The 25,577-nt window shown below is 44.8% G+C and overlaps 7 non-coding genes across 7 annotated transcripts; all 7 read left to right on the top strand.

The window, feature by feature from the left end:
• Positions 1-64: 64 nt before the first annotated feature.
• On the top strand, positions 65-177 carry TRNAL-CAA (transfer RNA leucine (anticodon CAA)). Its single transcript has 2 exons — positions 65-102; positions 132-177. It is a non-coding gene; the product is annotated as a tRNA-Leu (tRNA).
• A 3,992-nt stretch (positions 178-4,169) lies between these two features.
• On the top strand, positions 4,170-4,282 carry TRNAL-CAA (transfer RNA leucine (anticodon CAA)). Its single transcript has 2 exons — positions 4,170-4,207; positions 4,237-4,282. It is a non-coding gene; the product is annotated as a tRNA-Leu (tRNA).
• A 2,493-nt stretch (positions 4,283-6,775) lies between these two features.
• TRNAL-CAA (transfer RNA leucine (anticodon CAA)) lies at positions 6,776-6,888 on the top strand. The gene is made up of 2 exons: positions 6,776-6,813; positions 6,843-6,888. It is a non-coding gene; the product is annotated as a tRNA-Leu (tRNA).
• A 1,743-nt stretch (positions 6,889-8,631) lies between these two features.
• Positions 8,632-8,744, top strand: TRNAL-CAA (transfer RNA leucine (anticodon CAA)). Its single transcript has 2 exons — positions 8,632-8,669; positions 8,699-8,744. It is a non-coding gene; the product is annotated as a tRNA-Leu (tRNA).
• A 3,224-nt stretch (positions 8,745-11,968) lies between these two features.
• Positions 11,969-12,081, top strand: TRNAL-CAA (transfer RNA leucine (anticodon CAA)). The gene is made up of 2 exons: positions 11,969-12,006; positions 12,036-12,081. It is a non-coding gene; the product is annotated as a tRNA-Leu (tRNA).
• A 1,743-nt stretch (positions 12,082-13,824) lies between these two features.
• TRNAL-CAA (transfer RNA leucine (anticodon CAA)) lies at positions 13,825-13,937 on the top strand. Its single transcript has 2 exons — positions 13,825-13,862; positions 13,892-13,937. It is a non-coding gene; the product is annotated as a tRNA-Leu (tRNA).
• Positions 13,938-17,161: 3,224 nt separating this feature from the next.
• Positions 17,162-17,274, top strand: TRNAL-CAA (transfer RNA leucine (anticodon CAA)). The gene is made up of 2 exons: positions 17,162-17,199; positions 17,229-17,274. It is a non-coding gene; the product is annotated as a tRNA-Leu (tRNA).
• Positions 17,275-25,577: the final 8,303 nt, after the last annotated feature.

Raw genomic sequence — 25,577 nt, 5'->3', positions numbered from 1 at the left:
GATATGTTTTATAAAAGTAACTCGAAGAGATGTGATTTTGAACGCCTAAATTAGTTAAAACCACGTCAGGATGGCCGAGCGGTCTAAGGCGCCAGACTCAAGGGTCTTCGTTCACGATGTGATTCTGTGTATTCTGGTCCTCGTATGAGGGCGTGGGTTCGAATCCCACTTCTGACACGATATGTTTTAAGAAAATAACTGGATGAGATATAATTTTAAAACGTCGAAATTACACAGAACCACGTCAGGATGGCCGAGCGGTCTTAGGCGCTAGACTCAAGGGGCTTAGCTTCCTTCGTTCACGAAGTGAATCTGTGTATTCTGGTCCTCGTATGAGGGCGTGGGTTCGAATCCCACTTCTGACACGATATGTTTTAAGAAAATAACTGGATGAGATATAATTTGAAAACGTCCAAATTACATAAAACCCGGTCTGGATGGCCGAGCGGTCTAAGGTGCAAGACTCAAGGGGCTTAGCTTCCTTCGATCACGATGTAAATCTGTGTATTCTGGTCCTAGTATGAGGGCGTGGGTTCGAATCCCACTTCTGACACGATATTGTTTATGAAAATAACTCGAAGAGATGTAATTTTAAACGTCTAAATTACTTAAAACCACGTCACTATGGCCGAGCCGTCTTAGGCGCTAGACTCAAGGGGCTTAGTTTTCTTCGTTCACGATGTGAATTTGTGTATTCTGGCCCTCGTATGAGGGCGTGGGTTCGAATCCCACTTCTGACACGATATGTTTTAAGAAAGTAACTGGATGAGATATAATTTTAAAACGTCCAAATTACATAAAACCCGGTCTGGATGGCCGAGCGGTCTAATGCGCAAGACTCAAGGGGCTTAGCTTCCTTCGTTCACGATGTAAATCTGTGTATTCTGGTCCTAGTATGAGGGCGTGGGTTCGAATCTCACTTCTGACAAGATATTGTTTATGAAAATAACTCGAAGAGATGTAATTTTAAACGTCTAAATTACTTAAAACCACGTCAGTTTGGCCGAGCCGTCTTAGGCGCTAGACTCAACGGGCTTAGTTTTCTTCGTTCACGATGTGAATCTGTGTATTCTGGCCCTCGTATGAGGGCGTGGGTTCGAATCCCACTTCTGACAAGATATTGTTTATGAAAATAACTCGAAGAGATGTAATTATAAACGTCTAAATTACTTAAAACCACGTCAGGATGGCAGAGCCGTCTTAGGCGCTAGACTCAAGGGGCTTAGTTTCCTTCGTTCACGAAGTGAATCTGTGTATTCTGGTCCTCGTATAAGGGCGTGGGTTCGAATCCCACTTCTGACACGATATGTTTTAAGAAAATAACTGGATGAGATATAATTTTAAAACGTCCAAATTACATAAAACCCGGTCTGGATGGCCGAGCGGTCTGAGGCGCAAGACTCAAGGGGCTTAGCTTCCTTCGTTCACGATGTAAATCTGTGTATTCTGGTCCTAGTATGAGGGCGTGGGTTCGAATCCCACTTCTGACACGATATTGTTTATGAAAATAACTCGAAGAGATGTAATTTTAAACGTCTAAATTACTTAAAACCACGTCAGTTTGGCCGAGCCGTCTTAGGCGCTAGACTCAAGGGGCTTAGTTTTCTTCGTTCACGATGTGAATCTGTGTATTCTAGCCCTCGTATGAGGGCGTGGGTTCGAATCCCACTTCTGACACGATATGTTTTATAAAAGTAACTCGAAGAGATGTAATTTTGAACGCCTAAATTAATTAAAACCACGTCAGGATGGCCGAGCGGTCTAAGGCGCGAGACTCAAGGGGCTTAGCTTCCTTCGTTCACGATGTGAATCTGTGCATTCTGGTCCTCGTATGAGGGCGTGGGTTCGAATCACACTTCTGACACGATATGTTTTAAGAAAATAACTGGATGAGATATAATTTTAAAACGTCGAAATTTCACAGAACCACGTCAGGATGGCCGAGCGGTCTAAGGCGCAAGACTTAAGGGGCTTAGCTTCCTTCGTTCACGATGTAAATCTGTGTATTCTGGTCATAGTATGAGGGCGTGGGTTCGAATCCCACTTCTGACACGATATTGTTTATGAAAATAACTCGAAGAGATGTAATTTTGAACGCCTAAATTAATTAAAACCACGTCAGGATGGCCGAGCGGTCTAAGGCGCCAGACTCAAGGGGCTTAGCTTCCTTCGTTCACGATGTGAATCTGTGTATTCTGGTCCTCGTATGAGGGCGTGGGTTCGAATCACACTTCTGACACGAATGGTTTTAAGAAAATAACTGGATGAGATATAATTTTAAAACGTCCAAATTACATAAAACCACGTCTGGATGGCCGAGCGGTCTAAGGCGCGAGACTCAAGGGGCTTAGCTTCCTTCGTTCACGATGTAAATCTGTGTATTCTGGTCCTAGTATGAGGGCGTGGGTTCGAATCCCACTTCTGACACGATATTGTTTATGAAAATAACTCGAAGAGATGTAATTTGAAACGTCTAAATTACTTAAAACCACGTCAGTATGGCCGAGCCGTCTTAGGCGCTAGACTCAAGGGGCGTAGTTTCCTTCGTTCACGACGTGAATCTGTGTATTCTGGCCCTCGTATGAGGGCGTGGGTTCGAATCCCACTTCTGACACGATATGTTTTATAAAAGTAACTCGAAGAGATGTAATTTTGAACGCCTAAATTAATTAAAACCACGTCAGGATGGCCGAGCGGTCTAAGGCGCCAGACTCAAGGGGCTTAGCTTCCTTCGTTCACGATGTGAATCTGCGTATTCTGGTCCTCGTATGAGGGCGTGGGTTCGAATCACACTTCTGACACGATATGTTTTAAGAAAATAACGGGATGAGATATAATTTTAAAACGTCCAAATTACACAGAACCACGTCAGGATGGCCGAGCGGTCTAAGGCGCAAGAATGAAGGGGCTTAGCTTCCTTCGTTCACGATGTAAATCTGTGTATTCTGGTCCTAGTATGAGGGCGTGGGTTCGAATCCCACTTCTGACAAGATATTGTTTATGAAAATAACTCGAAGAGATGTAATTATAAACGTCTAAATTACTTAAAACCACGTCAGGATGGCAGAGCCGTCTTAGGCACTAGACTCAAGGGGCTTAGTTTCCTTCGCTCACGATGGGAATCTGTGTATTCTGGCCCTCGAATGAGGGCGTGGGTTCGAATCCCACTTCTGACACGATATGTTTTATAAAAGTAACTCGAAGAGATGTGATTTTGAACGCCTAAGTTAAATAAAACCACGTCAGGATGGCCGAGCGGTCTAAGGCGCCAGACTCAAGGGGCTTCGTTCACGATGTGATTCTGTGTATTCTGGTCGTCGTATGAGGGCGTGGGTTCGAATCCCACTTCTGACACGATATGTTTAAGAAAATAACTGGATGAGATATAATTTTAAAACGTCCAAATTACACAGAACCACGTCAGGATGGCCGAGCGGTCTAAGGCGCGAGACTCAAGGGGCTTAGCTTCCTTCGTTCACGATGTGAATCTGTGTATTCTGGTCTTCGTATGAGGGCGTGGGTTCGAATCACACTTCTGACACGATATGTTTTAAGAAAATAACTGGATGAGATATAATTTTAAAACGTCCAAATTACACAGAACCACGTCGGGATGGCCGAGCGGTCTAAGGCGCAAGACTCAAGGGGCTTAGCTTCCTTCGTTCACGATGTAAATCTGTGTATTCTGGTCCTCGTATGAGGGCGTGGGTTCGAATCACACTTCTGACACGAATGGTTTTAAGAAAATAACTGGATGAGATATAATTTTAAAACGTCCAAATTACATAAAACCACGTCTGGATGGCCGAGCGGTCTAAGGCGCGAGACTCAAGGGGCTTAGCTTCCTTCGTTCACGATGTAAATCTGTGTATTCTGGTCCTAGTATGAGGGCGTGGGTTCGAATCCCACTTCTGACACGATAATGTTTATGAAAAAAACTCGAAGAGATGTAATTTGAAACGTCTAAATTACTTAAAACCACGTCAGTATGGCCGAGCCGTCTTAGGCGCTAGACTCAAGGGGCGTAGTTTCCTTCGTTCACGACGTGATTCTGTGTATTCTGGTCCTCGTATGAGGGCGTGGGTTCGAATCCCACTTCTGACACGATATGTTTTATAAAAGTAACTCGAAGAGATGTGATTTTGAACGCCTAAATTAGTTAAAACCACGTCAGGATGGCCGAGCGGTCTAAGGCGCCAGACTCAAGGGTCTTCGTTCACGATGTGATTCTGTGTATTCTGGTCCTCGTATGAGGGCGTGGGTTCGAATCCCACTTCTGACACGATATGTTTTAAGAAAATAACTGGATGAGATATAATTTTAAAACGTCGAAATTACACAGAACCACGTCAGGATGGCCGAGCGGTCTTAGGCGCTAGACTCAAGGGGCTTAGCTTCCTTCGTTCACGATGTGAATCTGTGCATTCTGGTCCTCGTATGAGGGCGTGGGTTCGAATCACACTTCTGACACGATATGTTTTAAGAAAATAACTGGATGAGATATAATTTTAAAACGTCGAAATTTCACAGAACCACGTCAGGATGGCCGAGCGGTCTAAGGCGCAAGACTTAAGGGGCTTAGCTTCCTTCGTTCACGATGTAAATCTGTGTATTCTGGTCATAGTATGAGGGCGTGGGTTCGAATCCCACTTCTGACACGATATTGTTTATGAAAATAACTCGAAGAGATGTAATTTTGAACGCCTAAATTAATTAAAACCACGTCAGGATGGCCGAGCGGTCTAAGGCGCCAGACTCAAGGGGCTTAGCTTCCTTCGTTCACGATGTGAATCTGTGTATTCTGGTCCTCGTATGAGGGCGTGGGTTCGAATCACACTTCTGACACGAATGGTTTTAAGAAAATAACTGGATGAGATATAATTTTAAAACGTCCAAATTACATAAAACCACGTCTGGATGGCCGAGCGGTCTAAGGCGCGAGACTCAAGGGGCTTAGCTTCCTTCGTTCACGATGTAAATCTGTGTATTCTGGTCCTAGTATGAGGGCGTGGGTTCGAATCCCACTTCTGACACGATATTGTTTATGAAAATAACTCGAAGAGATGTAATTTGAAACGTCTAAATTACTTAAAACCACGTCAGTATGGCCGAGCCGTCTTAGGCGCTAGACTCAAGGGGCGTAGTTTCCTTCGTTCACGACGTGAATCTGTGTATTCTGGCCCTCGTATGAGGGCGTGGGTTCGAATCCCACTTCTGACACGATATGTTTTATAAAAGTAACTCGAAGAGATGTAATTTTGAACGCCTAAATTAATTAAAACCACGTCAGGATGGCCGAGCGGTCTAAGGCGCCAGACTCAAGGGGCTTAGCTTCCTTCGTTCACGATGTGAATCTGCGTATTCTGGTCCTCGTATGAGGGCGTGGGTTCGAATCACACTTCTGACACGATATGTTTTAAGAAAATAACGGGATGAGATATAATTTTAAAACGTCCAAATTACACAGAACCACGTCAGGATGGCCGAGCGGTCTAAGGCGCAAGAATGAAGGGGCTTAGCTTCCTTCGTTCACGATGTAAATCTGTGTATTCTGGTCCTAGTATGAGGGCGTGGGTTCGAATCCCACTTCTGACAAGATATTGTTTATGAAAATAACTCGAAGAGATGTAATTATAAACGTCTAAATTACTTAAAACCACGTCAGGATGGCAGAGCCGTCTTAGGCACTAGACTCAAGGGGCTTAGTTTCCTTCGCTCACGATGGGAATCTGTGTATTCTGGCCCTCGAATGAGGGCGTGGGTTCGAATCCCACTTCTGACACGATATGTTTTATAAAAGTAACTCGAAGAGATGTGATTTTGAACGCCTAAGTTAAATAAAACCACGTCAGGATGGCCGAGCGGTCTAAGGCGCCAGACTCAAGGGGCTTCGTTCACGATGTGATTCTGTGTATTCTGGTCGTCGTATGAGGGCGTGGGTTCGAATCCCACTTCTGACACGATATGTTTAAGAAAATAACTGGATGAGATATAATTTTAAAACGTCCAAATTACACAGAACCACGTCAGGATGGCCGAGCGGTCTAAGGCGCGAGACTCAAGGGGCTTAGCTTCCTTCGTTCACGATGTGAATCTGTGTATTCTGGTCTTCGTATGAGGGCGTGGGTTCGAATCACACTTCTGACACGATATGTTTTAAGAAAATAACTGGATGAGATATAATTTTAAAACGTCCAAATTACACAGAACCACGTCGGGATGGCCGAGCGGTCTAAGGCGCAAGACTCAAGGGGCTTAGCTTCCTTCGTTCACGATGTAAATCTGTGTATTCTGGTCCTCGTATGAGGGCGTGGGTTCGAATCACACTTCTGACACGAATGGTTTTAAGAAAATAACTGGATGAGATATAATTTTAAAACGTCCAAATTACATAAAACCACGTCTGGATGGCCGAGCGGTCTAAGGCGCGAGACTCAAGGGGCTTAGCTTCCTTCGTTCACGATGTAAATCTGTGTATTCTGGTCCTAGTATGAGGGCGTGGGTTCGAATCCCACTTCTGACACGATAATGTTTATGAAAAAAACTCGAAGAGATGTAATTTGAAACGTCTAAATTACTTAAAACCACGTCAGTATGGCCGAGCCGTCTTAGGCGCTAGACTCAAGGGGCGTAGTTTCCTTCGTTCACGACGTGATTCTGTGTATTCTGGTCCTCGTATGAGGGCGTGGGTTCGAATCCCACTTCTGACACGATATGTTTTATAAAAGTAACTCGAAGAGATGTGATTTTGAACGCCTAAATTAGTTAAAACCACGTCAGGATGGCCGAGCGGTCTAAGGCGCCAGACTCAAGGGTCTTCGTTCACGATGTGATTCTGTGTATTCTGGTCCTCGTATGAGGGCGTGGGTTCGAATCCCACTTCTGACACGATATGTTTTAAGAAAATAACTGGATGAGATATAATTTTAAAACGTCGAAATTACACAGAACCACGTCAGGATGGCCGAGCGGTCTTAGGCGCTAGACTCAAGGGGCTTAGCTTCCTTCGTTCACGATGTGAATCTGTGTATTCTGGCCCTCGTCTGAGGGCGTGGGTTCGAATCCCACTTCTGACACGATATGTTTTATAAAAGTAACTCGAAGAGATGTAAGTTTGAACGCCTAAATTAATTAAAACCACGTCAGGATGGCCGAGCGGTCTAAGGCGCCAGACTCAAGGGGCTTAGCTTCCTTCGTTCACGATGTGAATCTGCGTATTCTGGTCCTCGTATGAGGGCGTGGGTTCGAATCACACTTCTGACACGATATGTTTTAAGAAAATAACGGGATGAGATATAATTTTAAAACGTCCAAATTACACAGAACCACGTCAGGATGGCCGAGCGGTCTAAGGCGCAAGACTGAAGGGGCTTAGCTTCCTTCGTTCACGATGTAAATCTGTGTATTCTGGTCCTAGTATGAGGGCGTGGGTTCGAATCCCACTTCTGACACGATATTGTTTATGAAAATAACTCGAAGAGATGTAATTATAAACGTCTAAATTACTTAAAACCACGTCAGGATGGCAGAGCCGTCTTAGGCACTAGACTCAAGGGGCTTAGTTTCCTTCGTTCACGATGGGAATCTGTGTATTCTGGCCCTCGAATGAGGGCGTGGGTTCGAATCCCACTTCTGACACGATATGTTTTATAAAAGTAACTCGAAGAGATGTGATTTTGAACGCCTAAATTAAATAAAACCACGTCAGGATGGCCGAGCGGTCTAAGGCGCCAGACTCAAGGGGCTTCGTTCACGATGTGATTCTGTGTATTCTGGTCGTCGTATGAGGGCGTGGGTTCGAATCCCACTTCTGACACGATATGTTTAAGAAAATAACTGGATGAGATATAATTTTAAAACGTCCAAATTACACAGAACCACGTCAGGATGGCCGAGCGGTCTAAGGCGCGAGACTCAAGGGGCTTAGCTTCCTTCGTTCACGATGTGAATCTGTGTATTCTGGTCTTCGTATGAGGGCGTGGGTTCGAATCACACTTCTGACACGATATGTTTTAAGAAAATAACTGGATGAGATATAATTTTAAAACGTCCAAATTACACAGAACCACGTCGGGATGGCCGAGCGGTCTAAGGCGCAAGACTCAAGGGGCTTAGCTTCCTTCGTTCACGATGTAAATCTGTGTATTCTGGTCCTCGTATGAGGGCGTGGGTTCGAATCACACTTCTGACACGAATGGTTTTAAGAAAATAACTGGATGAGATATAATTTTAAAACGTCCAAATTACATAAAACCACGTCTGGATGGCCGAGCGGTCTAAGGCGCGAGACTCAAGGGGCTTAGCTTCCTTCGTTCACGATGTAAATCTGTGTATTCTGGTCCTAGTATGAGGGCGTGGGTTCGAATCCCACTTCTGACACGATAATGTTTATGAAAAAAACTCGAAGAGATGTAATTTGAAACGTCTAAATTACTTAAAACCACGTCAGTATGGCCGAGCCGTCTTAGGCGCTAGACTCAAGGGGCGTAGTTTCCTTCGTTCACGACGTGATTCTGTGTATTCTGGTCCTCGTATGAGGGCGTGGGTTCGAATCCCACTTCTGACACGATATGTTTTATAAAAGTAACTCGAAGAGATGTGATTTTGAACGCCTAAATTAGTTAAAACCACGTCAGGATGGCCGAGCGGTCTAAGGCGCCAGACTCAAGGGTCTTCGTTCACGATGTGATTCTGTGTATTCTGGTCCTCGTATGAGGGCGTGGGTTCGAATCCCACTTCTGACACGATATGTTTTAAGAAAATAACTGGATGAGATATAATTTTAAAACGTCGAAATTACACAGAACCACGTCAGGATGGCCGAGCGGTCTTAGGCGCTAGACTCAAGGGGCTTAGCTTCCTTCGTTCACGATGTGAATCTGTGTATTCTGGCCCTCGTCTGAGGGCGTGGGTTCGAATCCCACTTCTGACACGATATGTTTTATAAAAGTAACTCGAAGAGATGTAAGTTTGAACGCCTAAATTAATTAAAACCACGTCAGGATGGCCGAGCGGTCTAAGGCGCCAGACTCAAGGGGCTTAGCTTCCTTCGTTCACGATGTGAATCTGCGTATTCTGGTCCTCGTATGAGGGCGTGGGTTCGAATCACACTTCTGACACGATATGTTTTAAGAAAATAACGGGATGAGATATAATTTTAAAACGTCCAAATTACACAGAACCACGTCAGGATGGCCGAGCGGTCTAAGGCGCAAGACTGAAGGGGCTTAGCTTCCTTCGTTCACGATGTAAATCTGTGTATTCTGGTCCTAGTATGAGGGCGTGGGTTCGAATCCCACTTCTGACACGATATTGTTTATGAAAATAACTCGAAGAGATGTAATTATAAACGTCTAAATTACTTAAAACCACGTCAGGATGGCAGAGCCGTCTTAGGCACTAGACTCAAGGGGCTTAGTTTCCTTCGTTCACGATGGGAATCTGTGTATTCTGGCCCTCGAATGAGGGCGTGGGTTCGAATCCCACTTCTGACACGATATGTTTTATAAAAGTAACTCGAAGAGATGTGATTTTGAACGCCTAAATTAAATAAAACCACGTCAGGATGGCCGAGCGGTCTAAGGCGCCAGACTCAAGGGGCTTCGTTCACGATGTGATTCTGTGTATTCTGGTCGTCGTATGAGGGCGTGGGTTCGAATCCCACTTCTGACACGATATGTTTAAGAAAATAACTGGATGAGATATAATTTTAAAACGTCCAAATTACACAGAACCACGTCAGGATGGCCGAGCGGTCTAAGGCGCGAGACTCAAGGGGCTTAGCTTCCTTCGTTCACGATGTGAATCTGTGTATTCTGGTCTTCGTATGAGGGCGTGGGTTCGAATCACACTTCTGACACGATATGTTTTAAGAAAATAACTGGATGAGATATAATTTTAAAACGTCCAAATTACACAGAACCACGTCGGGATGGCCGAGCGGTCTAAGGCGCAAGACTCAAGGGGCTTAGCTTCCTTCGTTCACGATGTAAATCTGTGTATTCTGGTCCTCGTATGAGGGCGTGGGTTCGAATCACACTTCTGACACGAATGGTTTTAAGAAAATAACTGGATGAGATATAATTTTAAAACGTCCAAATTACATAAAACCACGTCTGGATGGCCGAGCGGTCTAAGGCGCGAGACTCAAGGGGCTTAGCTTCCTTCGTTCACGATGTAAATCTGTGTATTCTGGTCCTAGTATGAGGGCGTGGGTTCGAATCCCACTTCTGACACGATAATGTTTATGAAAAAAACTCGAAGAGATGTAATTTGAAACGTCTAAATTACTTAAAACCACGTCAGTATGGCCGAGCCGTCTTAGGCGCTAGACTCAAGGGGCGTAGTTTCCTTCGTTCACGACGTGATTCTGTGTATTCTGGTCCTCGTATGAGGGCGTGGGTTCGAATCCCACTTCTGACACGATATGTTTTATAAAAGTAACTCGAAGAGATGTGATTTTGAACGCCTAAATTAGTTAAAACCACGTCAGGATGGCCGAGCGGTCTAAGGCGCCAGACTCAAGGGTCTTCGTTCACGATGTGATTCTGTGTATTCTGGTCCTCGTATGAGGGCGTGGGTTCGAATCACACTTCTGACACGATATGTTTTAAGAAAATAACGGGATGAGATATAATTTTAAAACGTCCAAATTACACAGAACCACGTCAGGATGGCCGAGCGGTCTAAGGCGCAAGACTGAAGGGGCTTAGCTTCCTTCGTTCACGATGTAAATCTGTGTATTCTGGTCCTAGTATGAGGGCGTGGGTTCGAATCCCACTTCTGACACGATATTGTTTATGAAAATAACTCGAAGAGATGTAATTATAAACGTCTAAATTACTTAAAACCACGTCAGGATGGCAGAGCCGTCTTAGGCACTAGACTCAAGGGGCTTAGTTTCCTTCGTTAACGATGGGAATCTGTGTATTCTGGCCCTCGAATGAGGGCGTGGGTTCGAATCCCACTTCTGACACGATATGTTTTATAAAAGTAACTCGAAGAGATGTGATTTTGAACGCCTAAATTAAATAAAACCACGTCAGGATGGCCGAGCGGTCTAAGGCGCCAGACTCAAGGGGCTTCGTTCACGATGTGATTCTGTGTATTCTGGTCGTCGTATGAGGGCGTGGGTTCGAATCCCACTTCTGACACGATATGTTTAAGAAAATAACTGGATGAGCTATAATTTTAAAACGTCCAAATTACACAGAACCACGTCAGGATGGCCGAGCGGTCTAAGGCGCGAGACTCAAGGGGCTTAGCTTCCTTCGTTCACGATGTGAATCTGTGTATTCTGGTCTTCGTATGAGGGCGTGGGTTCGAATCACACTTCTGACACGATATGTTTTAAGAAAATAACTGGATGAGATATAATTTTAAAACGTCCAAATTACACAGAACCACGTCGGGATGGCCGAGCGGTCTAAGGCGCAAGACTCAAGGGGCTTAGCTTCCTTCGTTCACGATGTAAATCTGTGTATTCTGGTCCTCGTATGAGGGCGTGGGTTCGAATCACACTTCTGACACGAATGGTTTTAAGAAAATAACTGGATGAGATATAATTTTAAAACGTCCAAATTACATAAAACCACGTCTGGATGGCCGAGCGGTCTAAGGCGCGAGACTCAAGGGGCTTAGCTTCCTTCGTTCACGATGTAAATCTGTGTATTCTGGTCCTAGTATGAGGGCGTGGGTTCGAATCCCACTTCTGACACGATAATGTTTATGAAAAAAACTCGAAGAGATGTAATTTGAAACGTCTAAATTACTTAAAACCACGTCAGTATGGCCGAGCCGTCTTAGGCGCTAGACTCAAGGGGCGTAGTTTCCTTCGTTCACGACGTGATTCTGTGTATTCTGGTCCTCGTATGAGGGCGTGGGTTCGAATCCCACTTCTGACACGATATGTTTTATAAAAGTAACTCGAAGAGATGTGATTTTGAACGCCTAAATTAGTTAAAACCACGTCAGGATGGCCGAGCGGTCTAAGGCGCCAGACTCAAGGGTCTTCGTTCACGATGTGATTCTGTGTATTCTGGTCCTCGTATGAGGGCGTGGGTTCGAATCCCACTTCTGACACGATATGTTTTAAGAAAATAACTGGATGAGATATAATTTTAAAACGTCGAAATTACACAGAACCACGTCAGGATGGCCGAGCGGTCTTAGGCGCTAGACTCAAGGGGCTTAGCTTCCTTCGTTCACGATGTGAATCTGTGTATTCTGGCCCTCGTCTGAGGGCGTGGGTTCGAATCCCACTTCTGACACGATATGTTTTATAAAAGTAACTCGAAGAGATGTAAGTTTGAACGCCTAAATTAATTAAAACCACGTCAGGATGGCCGAGCGGTCTAAGGCGCCAGACTCAAGGGGCTTAGCTTCCTTCGTTCACGATGTGAATCTGCGTATTCTGGTCCTCGTATGAGGGCGTGGGTTCGAATCACACTTCTGACACGATATGTTTTAAGAAAATAACGGGATGAGATATAATTTTAAAACGTCCAAATTACACAGAACCACGTCAGGATGGCCGAGCGGTCTAAGGCGCAAGACTGAAGGGGCTTAGCTTCCTTCGTTCACGATGTAAATCTGTGTATTCTGGTCCTAGTATGAGGGCGTGGGTTCGAATCCCACTTCTGACACGATATTGTTTATGAAAATAACTCGAAGAGATGTAATTATAAACGTCTAAATTACTTAAAACCACGTCAGGATGGCAGAGCCGTCTTAGGCACTAGACTCAAGGGGCTTAGTTTCCTTCGTTCACGATGGGAATCTGTGTATTCTGGCCCTCGAATGAGGGCGTGGGTTCGAATCCCACTTCTGACACGATATGTTTTATAAAAGTAACTCGAAGAGATGTGATTTTGAACGCCTAAATTAAATAAAACCACGTCAGGATGGCCGAGCGGTCTAAGGCGCCAGACTCAAGGGGCTTCGTTCACGATGTGATTCTGTGTATTCTGGTCGTCGTATGAGGGCGTGGGTTCGAATCCCACTTCTGACACGATATGTTTAAGAAAATAACTGGATGAGATATAATTTTAAAACGTCCAAATTACACAGAACCACGTCAGGATGGCCGAGCGGTCTAAGGCGCGAGACTCAAGGGGCTTAGCTTCCTTCGTTCACGATGTGAATCTGTGTATTCTGGTCTTCGTATGAGGGCGTGGGTTCGAATCACACTTCTGACACGATATGTTTTAAGAAAATAACTGGATGAGATATAATTTTAAAACGTCCAAATTACACAGAACCACGTCGGGATGGCCGAGCGGTCTAAGGCGCAAGACTCAAGGGGCTTAGCTTCCTTCGTTCACGATGTAAATCTGTGTATTCTGGTCCTCGTATGAGGGCGTGGGTTCGAATCACACTTCTGACACGAATGGTTTTAAGAAAATAACTGGATGAGATATAATTTTAAAACGTCCAAATTACATAAAACCACGTCTGGATGGCCGAGCGGTCTAAGGCGCGAGACTCAAGGGGCTTAGCTTCCTTCGTTCACGATGTAAATCTGTGTATTCTGGTCCTAGTATGAGGGCGTGGGTTCGAATCCCACTTCTGACACGATAATGTTTATGAAAAAAACTCGAAGAGATGTAATTTGAAACGTCTAAATTACTTAAAACCACGTCAGTATGGCCGAGCCGTCTTAGGCGCTAGACTCAAGGGGCGTAGTTTCCTTCGTTCACGACGTGATTCTGTGTATTCTGGTCCTCGTATGAGGGCGTGGGTTCGAATCCCACTTCTGACACGATATGTTTTATAAAAGTAACTCGAAGAGATGTGATTTTGAACGCCTAAATTAGTTAAAACCACGTCAGGATGGCCGAGCGGTCTAAGGCGCCAGACTCAAGGGTCTTCGTTCACGATGTGATTCTGTGTATTCTGGTCCTCGTATGAGGGCGTGGGTTCGAATCCCACTTCTGACACGATATGTTTTAAGAAAATAACTGGATGAGATATAATTTTAAAACGTCGAAATTACACAGAACCACGTCAGGATGGCCGAGCGGTCTTAGGCGCTAGACTCAAGGGGCTTAGCTTCCTTCGTTCACGATGTGAATCTGTGTATTCTGGCCCTCGTCTGAGGGCGTGGGTTCGAATCCCACTTCTGACACGATATGTTTTATAAAAGTAACTCGAAGAGATGTAAGTTTGAACGCCTAAATTAATTAAAACCACGTCAGGATGGCCGAGCGGTCTAAGGCGCCAGACTCAAGGGGCTTAGCTTCCTTCGTTCACGATGTGAATCTGCGTATTCTGGTCCTCGTATGAGGGCGTGGGTTCGAATCACACTTCTGACACGATATGTTTTAAGAAAATAACGGGATGAGATATAATTTTAAAACGTCCAAATTACACAGAACCACGTCAGGATGGCCGAGCGGTCTAAGGCGCAAGACTGAAGGGGCTTAGCTTCCTTCGTTCACGATGTAAATCTGTGTATTCTGGTCCTAGTATGAGGGCGTGGGTTCGAATCCCACTTCTGACACGATATTGTTTATGAAAATAACTCGAAGAGATGTAATTATAAACGTCTAAATTACTTAAAACCACGTCAGGATGGCAGAGCCGTCTTAGGCACTAGACTCAAGGGGCTTAGTTTCCTTCGTTCACGATGGGAATCTGTGTATTCTGGCCCTCGAATGAGGGCGTGGGTTCGAATCCCACTTCTGACACGATATGTTTTATAAAAGTAACTCGAAGAGATGTGATTTTGAACGCCTAAATTAAATAAAACCACGTCAGGATGGCCGAGCGGTCTAAGGCGCCAGACTCAAGGGGCTTCGTTCACGATGTGATTCTGTGTATTCTGGTCGTCGTATGAGGGCGTGGGTTCGAATCCCACTTCTGACACGATATGTTTAAGAAAATAACTGGATGAGATATAATTTTAAAACGTCCAAATTACACAGAACCACGTCAGGATGGCCGAGCGGTCTAAGGCGCGAGACTCAAGGGGCTTAGCTTCCTTCGTTCACGATGTGAATCTGTGTATTCTGGTCTTCGTATGAGGGCGTGGGTTCGAATCACACTTCTGACACGATATGTTTTAAGAAAATAACTGGATGAGATATAATTTTAAAACGTCCAAATTACACAGAACCACGTCGGGATGGCCGAGCGGTCTAAGGCGCAAGACTCAAGGGGCTTAGCTTCCTTCGTTCACGATGTAAATCTGTGTATTCTGGTCCTCGTATGAGGGCGTGGGTTCGAATCACACTTCTGACACGAATGGTTTTAAGAAAATAACTGGATGAGATATAATTTTAAAACGTCCAAATTACATAAAACCACGTCTGGATGGCCGAGCGGTCTAAGGCGCGAGACTCAAGGGGCTTAGCTTCCTTCGTTCACGATGTAAATCTGTGTATTCTGGTCCTAGTATGAGGGCGTGGGTTCGAATCCCACTTCTGACACGATAATGTTTATGAAAAAAACTCGAAGAGATGTAATTTGAAACGTCTAAATTACTTAAAACCACGTCAGTATGGCCGAGCCGTCTTAGGCGCTAGACTCAAGGGGCGTAGTTTCCTTCGTTCACGACGTGATTCTGTGTATTCTGGTCCTCGTATGAGGGCGTGGGTTCGAATCCCACTTCTGACACGATATGTTTTATAAAAGTAACTCGAAGAGATGTGATTTTGAACGCCTAAATTAGTTAAAACCACGTCAGGATGGCCGAGCGGTCTAAGGCGCCAGACTCAAGGGTCTTCGTTCACGATGTGATTCTGTGTATTCTGGTCCTCGTATGAGGGCGTGGGTTCGAATCACACTTCTGACACGATATGTTTTAAGAAAATAACGGGATGAGATATAATTTTAAAACGTCCAAATTACACAGAACCACGTCAGGATGGCCGAGCGGTCTAAGGCGCAAGACTGAAGGGGCTTAGCTTCCTTCGTTCACGATGTAAATCTGTGTATTCTGGTCCTAGTATGAGGGCGTGGGTTCGAATCCCACTTCTGACACGATATTGTTTATGAAAATAACTCGAAGAGATGTAATTATAAACGTCTAAATTACTTAAAACCACGTCAGGATGGCAGAGCCGTCTTAGGCACTAGACTCAAGGGGCTTAGTTTCCTTCGTTAACGATGGGAATCTGTGTATTCTGGCCCTCGAATGAGGGCGTGGGTTCGAATCCCACTTCTGACACGATATGTTTTATAAAAGTAACTCGAAGAGATGTGATTTTGAACGCCTAAATTAAATAAAACCACGTCAGGATGGCCGAGCGGTCTAAGGCGCCAGACTCAAGGGGCTTCGTTCACGATGTGATTCTGTGTATTCTGGTCGTCGTATGAGGGCGTGGGTTCGAATCCCACTTCTGACACGATATGTTTAAGAAAATAACTGGATGAGCTATAATTTTAAAACGTCCAAATTACACAGAACCACGTCAGGATGGCCGAGCGGTCTAAGGCGCGAGACTCAAGGGGCTTAGCTTCCTTCGTTCACGATGTGAATCTGTGTATTCTGGTCTTCGTATGAGGGCGTGGGTTCGAATCACACTTCTGACACGATATGTTTTAAGAAAATAACTGGATGAGATATAATTTTAAAACGTCCAAATTACACAGAACCACGTCGGGATGGCCGAGCGGTCTAAGGCGCAAGACTCAAGGGGCTTAGCTTCCTTCGTTCACGATGTAAATCTGTGTATTCTGGTCCTCGTATGAGGGCGTGGGTTCGAATCACACTTCTGACACGAATGGTTTTAAGAAAATAACTGGATGAGATATAATTTTAAAACGTCCAAATTACATAAAACCACGTCTGGATAGCCGAGCGGTCTAAGGCGCGAGACTCAAGGGGCTTAGCTTCCTTCGTTCACGATGTAAATCTGTGTATTCTGGTCCTAGTATGAGGGCGTGGGTTCGAATCCCACTTCTGACACGATAATGTTTATGAAAAAAACTCGAAGAGATGTAATTTGAAACGTCTAAATTACTTAAAACCACGTCAGTATGGCCGAGCCGTCTTAGGCGCTAGACTCAAGGGGCGTAGTTTCCTTCGTTCACGACGTGATTCTGTGTATTCTGGTCCTCGTATGAGGGCGTGGGTTCGAATCCCACTTCTGACACGATATGTTTTATAAAAGTAACTCGAAGAGATGTGATTTTGAACGCCTAAATTAGTTAAAACCACGTCAGGATGGCCGAGCGGTCTAAGGCGCCAGACTCAAGGGTCTTCGTTCACGATGTGATTCTGTGTATTCTGGTCCTCGTATGAGGGCGTGGGTTCGAATCCCACTTCTGACACGATATGTTTTAAGAAAATAACTGGATGAGATATAATTTTAAAACGTCGAAATTACACAGAACCACGTCAGGATGGCCGAGCGGTCTTAGGCGCTAGACTCAAGGGGCTTAGCTTCCTTCGTTCACGATGTGAATCTGTGTATTCTGGCCCTCGTCTGAGGGCGTGGGTTCGAATCCCACTTCTGACACGATATGTTTTATAAAAGTAACTCGAAGAGATGTAATTTTGAACGCCTAAATTAATTAAAACCACGTCAGGATGGCCGAGCGGTCTAAGGCGCCAGACTCAAGGGGCTTAGCTTCCTTCGTTCACGATGTGAATCTGTGTATTCTGGTCCTCGTATGAGGGCGTGGGTTCGAATCACACTTCTGACACGATATGTTTTAAGAAAATAACTGGATGAGATATAATTTTAAAACGTCCAAATTACATACAACCACGTCTGGATGGCCGAGCGGTCTAAGGCGCGAGACTCAAGGGGCCTAGTTTCCTTCTTTCACGATGTGAATCTGTGTATTCTGGCCCTCGTCTGAGGGCGTGGGTTCGAATCCCACTTCTGACACGATATGTTTTATAAAAGTAACTCGAAGAGATGTAAGTTTGAACGCCTTAATTAATTAAAACCACGTCAGGATGGCCGAGCGGTATAAGGCGACAGACTCAAGGGGCTTAGCTTCCTTCGTTCACGATGTGAATCTGCGAATTCTGGTCCTCGTATGAGGGCGTGGGTTCGAATCACACTTCTGACACGATATGTTTTAAGAAAATAACGGGATGAGATATAATTTTAAAACGTCCAAATTACACAGAACCACGTCAGGATGGCCGAGCGGTCTAAGGCGCAAGACTGAAGGGGCTTAGCTTACTTCGTTCACGATGTAAATCTGTGTATTCTGGTCCTAGTATGAGGGCGTGGGTTCGAATCCCACTTCTGACACGATATTGTTTATGAAAATAACTCGAAGAGATGTAATTTTGAACGCCTAAATTAATTAAAACCACGTCAGGATGGCCGAGCGGTCTAAGGCGCCAGACTCAAGGGGCTTAGCTTCCTTCGTTCACGATGTGAATATGTATTCTGGTCCTCGTATGAGGGCGTGGGTTCGAATCACACTTCTGACACGAATGGTTTTAAGAAAATAACTGGATGAGATATAATTTTAAAACGTCCAAATTACATAAATCCACGTCTGGATGGCCGAGCGGTCTAAGGCGCGAGACTCAAGGGGCTTAGCTTACTTCGTTCACGATGTAAATCTGTGTATTCTGGTCCTAGTATGAGGGCGTGGGTTCGAATCCCACTTCTGATACGATATTGTTTATGAAAATAACTCGAAGAGATGTAATTTGAAACGTCTAAATTACTTAAAACCACGTCAGTATGGCCGAGCCGTCTTAGGCGCTAGACTCAAGGGGCGTAGTTTCCTTCGTTCACGACGTGAGTCTGTGTATTCTGGCCCTCGTACAAGGGCGTGGGTTCGAATCCCACTTCTGACACGATATGTTTTATAAAAGTAACTCGAAGAGATGTAATTTTGAACGCCTTAATTAATTAAAACCACGTCAGGATGGCCGAGCGGTCTAAGGCGCCAGACTCAAGGGGCTTAGCTTCCTTCGTTCACGATGTGAATCTGTGTATTCTGGTCCTCGTATGAGGGCGTGGGTTCGAATCACACTTCTGACACGATATGTTTTAAGAAAATAACTGGATGAGATATAATTTTAAAACGTCCAAATTACATACAACCACGTCTGGATGGCCGAGCTGTCTAAGGCGCGAGACTCAAGGGGCCTAGTTTCCTTCGTTCACGATGTGAATCTGTGTATTCTGGCCCTCGTCTGAGGGCGTGGGTTCGAATCCCACTTCTGACACGATATGTTTTATAAAAGTAACTCGAAGAGATGTAAGTTTGAACGCCTAAATTAATTAAAACCACGTCAGGATGGCCGAGCGGTCTAAGGCGCCAGACTCAAGGGGCTTAGCTTCCTTCGTTCACGATGTGAATCTGTGTATTCTGGTCCTCGTATGAGGGCGTGGGTTCGAATCACACTTCTGACACGATATGTTTTAAGAAAATAACGGGATGAGATATAATTTTAAAACGTCCAAATTACACAGAACCACGTCAGGATGGCCGAGCGGTCTAAGGCGCAAGACTGAAGGGGCTTAGCTTCCTTCGTTCACGATGTAAATCTGTGTATTCTGGTCCTAGTATGAGGGCGTGGGTTCGAATCCCACTTCTGACACGATATTGTTTATGAAAATAACTCGAAGAGATGTAATTTTAAACGTCTAAGTTACTTAAAACCACGTCAGTATGGCCGAGCTGTCTTAGGCGCTAGACTCAAGGGGCTTAGTTTCCTTCGTTCACGATGTGAATCTGTGTATTCTGGCCCTCGTATGAGGGCGTGGGTTCGAATCCCACTTCTGACACGATATGTTTTATAAAAGTAACTCGAAGAGATGTAATTTTGAACGCCTAAATTAATTAAAACCACGTCAGGATGGCCGAGCGGTCTAAGGCGCCAGACTCAAGGGGCTTAGCTTCCTTCGTTCACGATGTGAATCTGCGAATTCTGGTCCTCGTATGAGGGCGTGGGTTCGAATCACACTTCTGACACGATATGTTTTAAGAAAATAACGGGATGAGATATAATTTTAAAACGTCCAAATTACACAGAACCACGTCAGGATGGCCGAGCGGTCTAAGGCGCAAGACTGAAGGGGCTTAGCTTACTTCGTTCACGATGTAAATCTGTGTATTCTGGTCCTAGTATGAGGGCGTGGGTTCGAATCCCACTTCTGACACGATATTGTTTATGAAAATAACTCGAAGAGATGTAATTTTGAACGCCTAAATTAATTAAAACCACGTCAGGATGGCCGAGCGGTCTAAGGCGCCAGACTCAAGGGGCTTAGCTTCCTTCGTTCACGATGTGAATATGTATTCTGGTCCTCGTATGAGGGCGTGGGTTCGAATCACACTTCTGACACGAATGGTTTTAAGAAAATAACTGGATGAGATATAATTTTAAAACGTCCAAATTACATAAATCCACGTCTGGATGGCCGAGCGGTCTAAGGCGCGAGACTCAAGGGGCTTAGCTTACTTCGTTCACGATGTAAATCTGTGTATTCTGGTCCTAGTATGAGGGCGTGGGTTCGAATCCCACTTCTGATACGATATTGTTTATGAAAATAACTCGAAGAGATGTAATTTGAAACGTCTAAATTACTTAAAACCACGTCAGTATGGCCGAGCCGTCTTAGGCGCTAGACTCAAGGGGCGTAGTTTCCTTCGTTCACGACGTGAGTCTGTGTATTCTGGCCCTCGTACAAGGGCGTGGGTTCGAATCCCACTTCTGACACGATATGTTTTATAAAAGTAACTCGAAGAGATGTAATTTTGAACGCCTAAATTAATTAAAACCACGTCAGGATGGCCGAGCGGTCTAAGGCGCCAGACTCAAGGGGCTTAGCTTCCTTCGTTCACGATGTGAATCTGTGTATTCTGGTCCTCGTATGAGGGCGTGGGTTCGAATCACACTTCTGACACGATATGTTTTAAGAAAATAACTGGATGAGATATAATTTTAAAACGTCCAAATTACATACAACCACGTCTGGATGGCCGAGCTGTCTAAGGCGCGAGACTCAAGGGGCCTAGTTTCCTTCGTTCACGATGTGAATCTGTGTATTCTGGCCCTCGTCTGAGGGCGTGGGTTCGAATCCCACTTCTGACACGATATGTTTTATAAAAGTAACTCGAAGAGATGTAAGTTTGAACGCCTAAATTAATTAAAACCACGTCAGGATGGCCGAGCGGTCTAAGGCGCCAGACTCAAGGGGCTTAGCTTCCTTCGTTCACGATGTGAATCTGTGTATTCTGGTCCTCGTATGAGGGCGTGGGTTCGAATCACACTTCTGACACGATATGTTTTAAGAAAATAACGGGATGAGATATAATTTTAAAACGTCCAAATTACACAGAACCACGTCAGGATGGCCGAGCGGTCTAAGGCGCAAGACTGAAGGGGCTTAGCTTCCTTCGTTCACGATGTAAATCTGTGTATTCTGGTCCTAGTATGAGGGCGTGGGTTCGAATCCCACTTCTGACACGATATTGTTTATGAAAATAACTCGAAGAGATGTAATTTTAAACGTCTAAGTTACTTAAAACCACGTCAGTATGGCCGAGCTGTCTTAGGCGCTAGACTCAAGGGGCTTAGTTTCCTTCGTTCACGATGTGAATCTGTGTATTCTGGCCCTCGTATGAGGGCGTGGGTTCGAATCCCACTTCTGACACGATATGTTTTATAAAAGTAACTCGAAGAGATGTAATTTTGAACGCCTAAATTAATTAAATTCACGTCAGGATGGCCGAGCGATCTAAGGCGCCAGACTCAAGGGGCTTTGCTTCCTTCGTACACGATGTGAATCTGTGTATTCTGGTCCTTGTATGAGGTCGTGGGTTCGAATCACACTTCTGACACGAATGGTTTTAAGAAAATAACTGGATGAGATATAATTTTAAAACGTCCAAATTACATAAAACCACGTCTGGATGGCCGAGCGGTCTAAGGCGCGAGACTCAAGGGGCTTAGTGTAGAATTCTTATGTCCAACCCTGACCCATCTTGTAGCAGACGACGAAACCGATATAAAAGATTACTGCGTAGTATAAGCTGATGCAGGGTTGTGTTTACTGTAACGCGTAGTTTATGAGTATTAATTAAATCCAAGTGTTATGTTATTAAGACCGACTCGTTTCTAACATAAGCATAAAACATTACAATGGCGACGGAGCGGTTTTTCTCTCTCGTGGGTATATAAGGTAGTTACGGCGCTACTCTTTTTCCCTGATTATCAATTTCTGGGTAACGCCTTGACCAAGGCTTCGGGAAGAGTGGAACGATTTCTTTGTACTGACCGGTACATCACCTACCATGGCTCTATCCTTGCCATTGATTATTCCATTCGACTTGCGTGCTGACCCAGAAAACCTAAATGCTGCTTGGAAGAAGTGGTGTAACAAGTTTGAGAACTATCTGGTTGCATCTGGGATCAAAGATGTAATTCGTCAGAAAGCATTGTTACTGCACTGTGTGGGTGAGTCTGTCCAAGATACTTTTTACGCATTGCCGGGAAATGACGCAACCAAAGACTACGAGGAAGCTAAGAATTTTCTCACCACATACTTCGCTCCAAAACAAAATGTCGATTATGAAATTTTCAAATTTCGTGAGGCGACACAGCAAGACCGAGAAACAATCGACGAATATCACATCCGTCTACGCTCGATAGCAACCTATTGCACCTTTGCCGATTTGGACCTTGAAATAAAACGGCATATCGTACAAACCTGTACATCGAAGAGTTTGCGAAGAAAGGCGTTACAGGATCCTACCATGGATCTCGCGCAATTACTCCAAAAAGCACGAATGATGGAAATCTCCGAAAGTCATGCTTCATCCATTGAACACTCTAGTCAAGTACCGACTGCCAAACCTAAGGAATCAGCCTTCTTCGTTCGCAACCAAGCCTCTTCACAAGGTAAACAATCCTCTACCTCCTGTAGTCAGAAGTCTAACACCAACCATGCAAAATGTGGACTTTGCGGAGGAACTTATCCTCACCTTTCGAACCGTCCATGCCCAGCTAAAGGCAAAACATGTAATAACTGTGGCAGAATGAATCACTTCAGTTCAGTATGTCGGACCGAACCTGCCAAACCCTCAGGCAACACCAAAAAAACCAACCAACGACCAAAGAATAAACATCGAGTTCATTCTCTACAATCATCCAACAGGGAATCCAATCAGCAACCCAATCAGCAACTCGACGACCAATCATCGGACTTTATCTTCACTCTTGTCAATCAAGAGGGTTCATCAGAACTACTACCCAGCTCGGATTCTCTACCACGTATCAATATCCAAATTGGTACCACTCCTGTCACGCTTGTGCTGGATACAGGGGCTAGTGTCAACATCCTAAACCAAGACACCTACCGTTCTCTTGAGAAGCAACCCCACCTCGAACCGACGAGTTTGCGAATTTATCCCTACGGATCTAATGCACCTTTACAACTGTTGGGTCGCGTTAGAACTGAAGTATCCACTGATTCACGTAAAACCACTGCCATCTTCTACATTGTCAAGGCTCGTACCGAAGTATCGCCATCTATAATTGGATATCAGACCTTGCAAGATTTAAACCTAGTTCCTAACACTCGCACACCTCTTGAACATGTACATCTTCTCCAAGGTCAAGAAATAATCACCAAATACCCAAATCTGTTCAGTGGCATTGGGAAACTTAAAGATGTCAAAATAAAGCTAGCCATAGATGAATCCATTCGACCGATAGCGCAACCTCACAGACGCATTCCTTTCCACCTAAGAGAATCTCTCGAAGATGAACTAAGTCTATTAATCAGCGATGACATTATTGAGCCTGTCACTGGTCCTACTCCTTGGGTCTCACCAATCGTGTTAGTTGTCAAGGATAAAAATATTGCTAAAGTATAGCCCGTGAAGACAACGAAGAAGAAAGTACGACTCTGCGTCGACATGCGACTACCCAACACCGCCATAATACGAGAGCGACACGTCATGCCCACCATTGACGATGTTATTCACAAGCTCAATGGGGCTACAGTCTTCTCTTAGCTAGATCTAAACAAGGGATATCACCAGGTCGAATTAGACGAAGACTCAAGACCGATTACGACCTTTAGCACCCACAAAGGTCTATACCGCTATAAGCGACTGAGTTTCGGCATAAGCTCAGCTGCGGAGGTATTCCACCATCTGATCAGATGTTTGATCCAGGATATCGAGGGTTCCCTAAATGTGACTGATGACCTGTTAGTATTTGGGAAAAGTCAAATTGATCACGATCAAGCACTGGAAAAAGTTCTAAAACGACTCGAAGAGAACAACGTCACCTTAAATCGCTCGAAATGCGAGTTTAACCAAACCACGCTCGAATTTTATGGTCATGTCTTTACTCAGTCAGGTGTGAGCGTACATCCAAACAAAATTGACGCATTACGAACCATCAAAAATCCAACCACCCCCGATGAGATAAGAAGTCTTATTGGCCTTGCTACATATTGCGGAAGGTTTATACCAAACTTCTCAGATGTAACGGAACCATTGCGCGCTTTAACTAAAAAGAATGCAACATGGCTGTGGACGGAGGCGCAGAATACGGCTATACACTCTCTAAAATCACACCTTTCGCGTGAGACAGTTTTATCGTATTTCGATCCGCTCAAGGACACTGTTGTGCACGTCGATGCCAGCCCCACCGGTCTAGGAGGCATTTTGTCACAGATAGACAAACATGGTCAACACTCCTTCATATCATTTGGCAGTAAAGCGCTTACCGACGTGGAAACCCGTTATTCCCAGACGGAACGAGAAGCATTGGCTGTTGTGTGGGCATGTGAGCATTTTCACTTGTACCTACATGGAGCACCGTTTAGAGTGGTTACCGACCACCTTCCGCTCCTAACGCTCCTTGGCAAACCCAAGGCCAAAACCTCTGCCAGAATCGAGCGCTGGAATTTAAGGCTCTCACCGTATGATCTAACTCTCGAATACCAGCCAGGTAAGCTCAATCCGGCGGACTATCTGTCCAGACACCCGCTTCCTGCAACCGGTATGAAATGTCTCTCACCTGCGACGGAAGAGCACATCTGTATGATTCTCCAACAAGCAATCCCGAAAGCCATCACTTACGAGGAAGTTGTCAAAGAATCCAAGAATGATCAAACGACACAATATGCCATTCAATGCCTAATCAAAAACCAATGGGACCAGAAACCTAAGAACACGGCGGTTGATATCGAAGCTATTCGAGCTCTGAAGCAAGTTAGGAATCAACTGACTGTCTATGATAACGTCATCCTAAAGGAACGTAGGATATACGTACCACCGACTCTTCAACAACAGGTTATATCCATAGCCCATGAAGGTCACCTGGGTTTAGTGAAAACCAAACAACTACTTAGAACCAAAGTCTGGTTTCCCAAGATGGATTCTATGGTCGAACAAGTCTTGAAGTCGTGCCTACCCTGCTTAACCGTAACACCTCAGTACACTAAGGAACCACTGAAGATGACGCCTTTACCAGATGAACCTTGGTCACATTTAGCGGTAGATCATCTTGGACCATTTAAAAACGGTCATTACCTACTGGTCATCATGGATGAATACTCCAGATTTCCAATTGCCGAGATTGTAACATCTACCTCACTAGAAGCCAACGTCAGGGTTTTTGACCACATCTTCTC

The sequence above is a fragment of the Phalangium opilio genome, unplaced genomic scaffold (genome assembly GCF_054372755.1).
Source record: "Phalangium opilio isolate 3A_F unplaced genomic scaffold, DU_Popi_V2 ptg001662l_1, whole genome shotgun sequence".
In the NCBI taxonomy this organism is placed as follows: Eukaryota; Metazoa; Arthropoda; class Arachnida; order Opiliones; family Phalangiidae; genus Phalangium; species Phalangium opilio.
The sequence above is the reverse complement of the archived record's forward strand: the minus strand, read 5'-3'. Positions and strand labels throughout refer to the sequence as shown.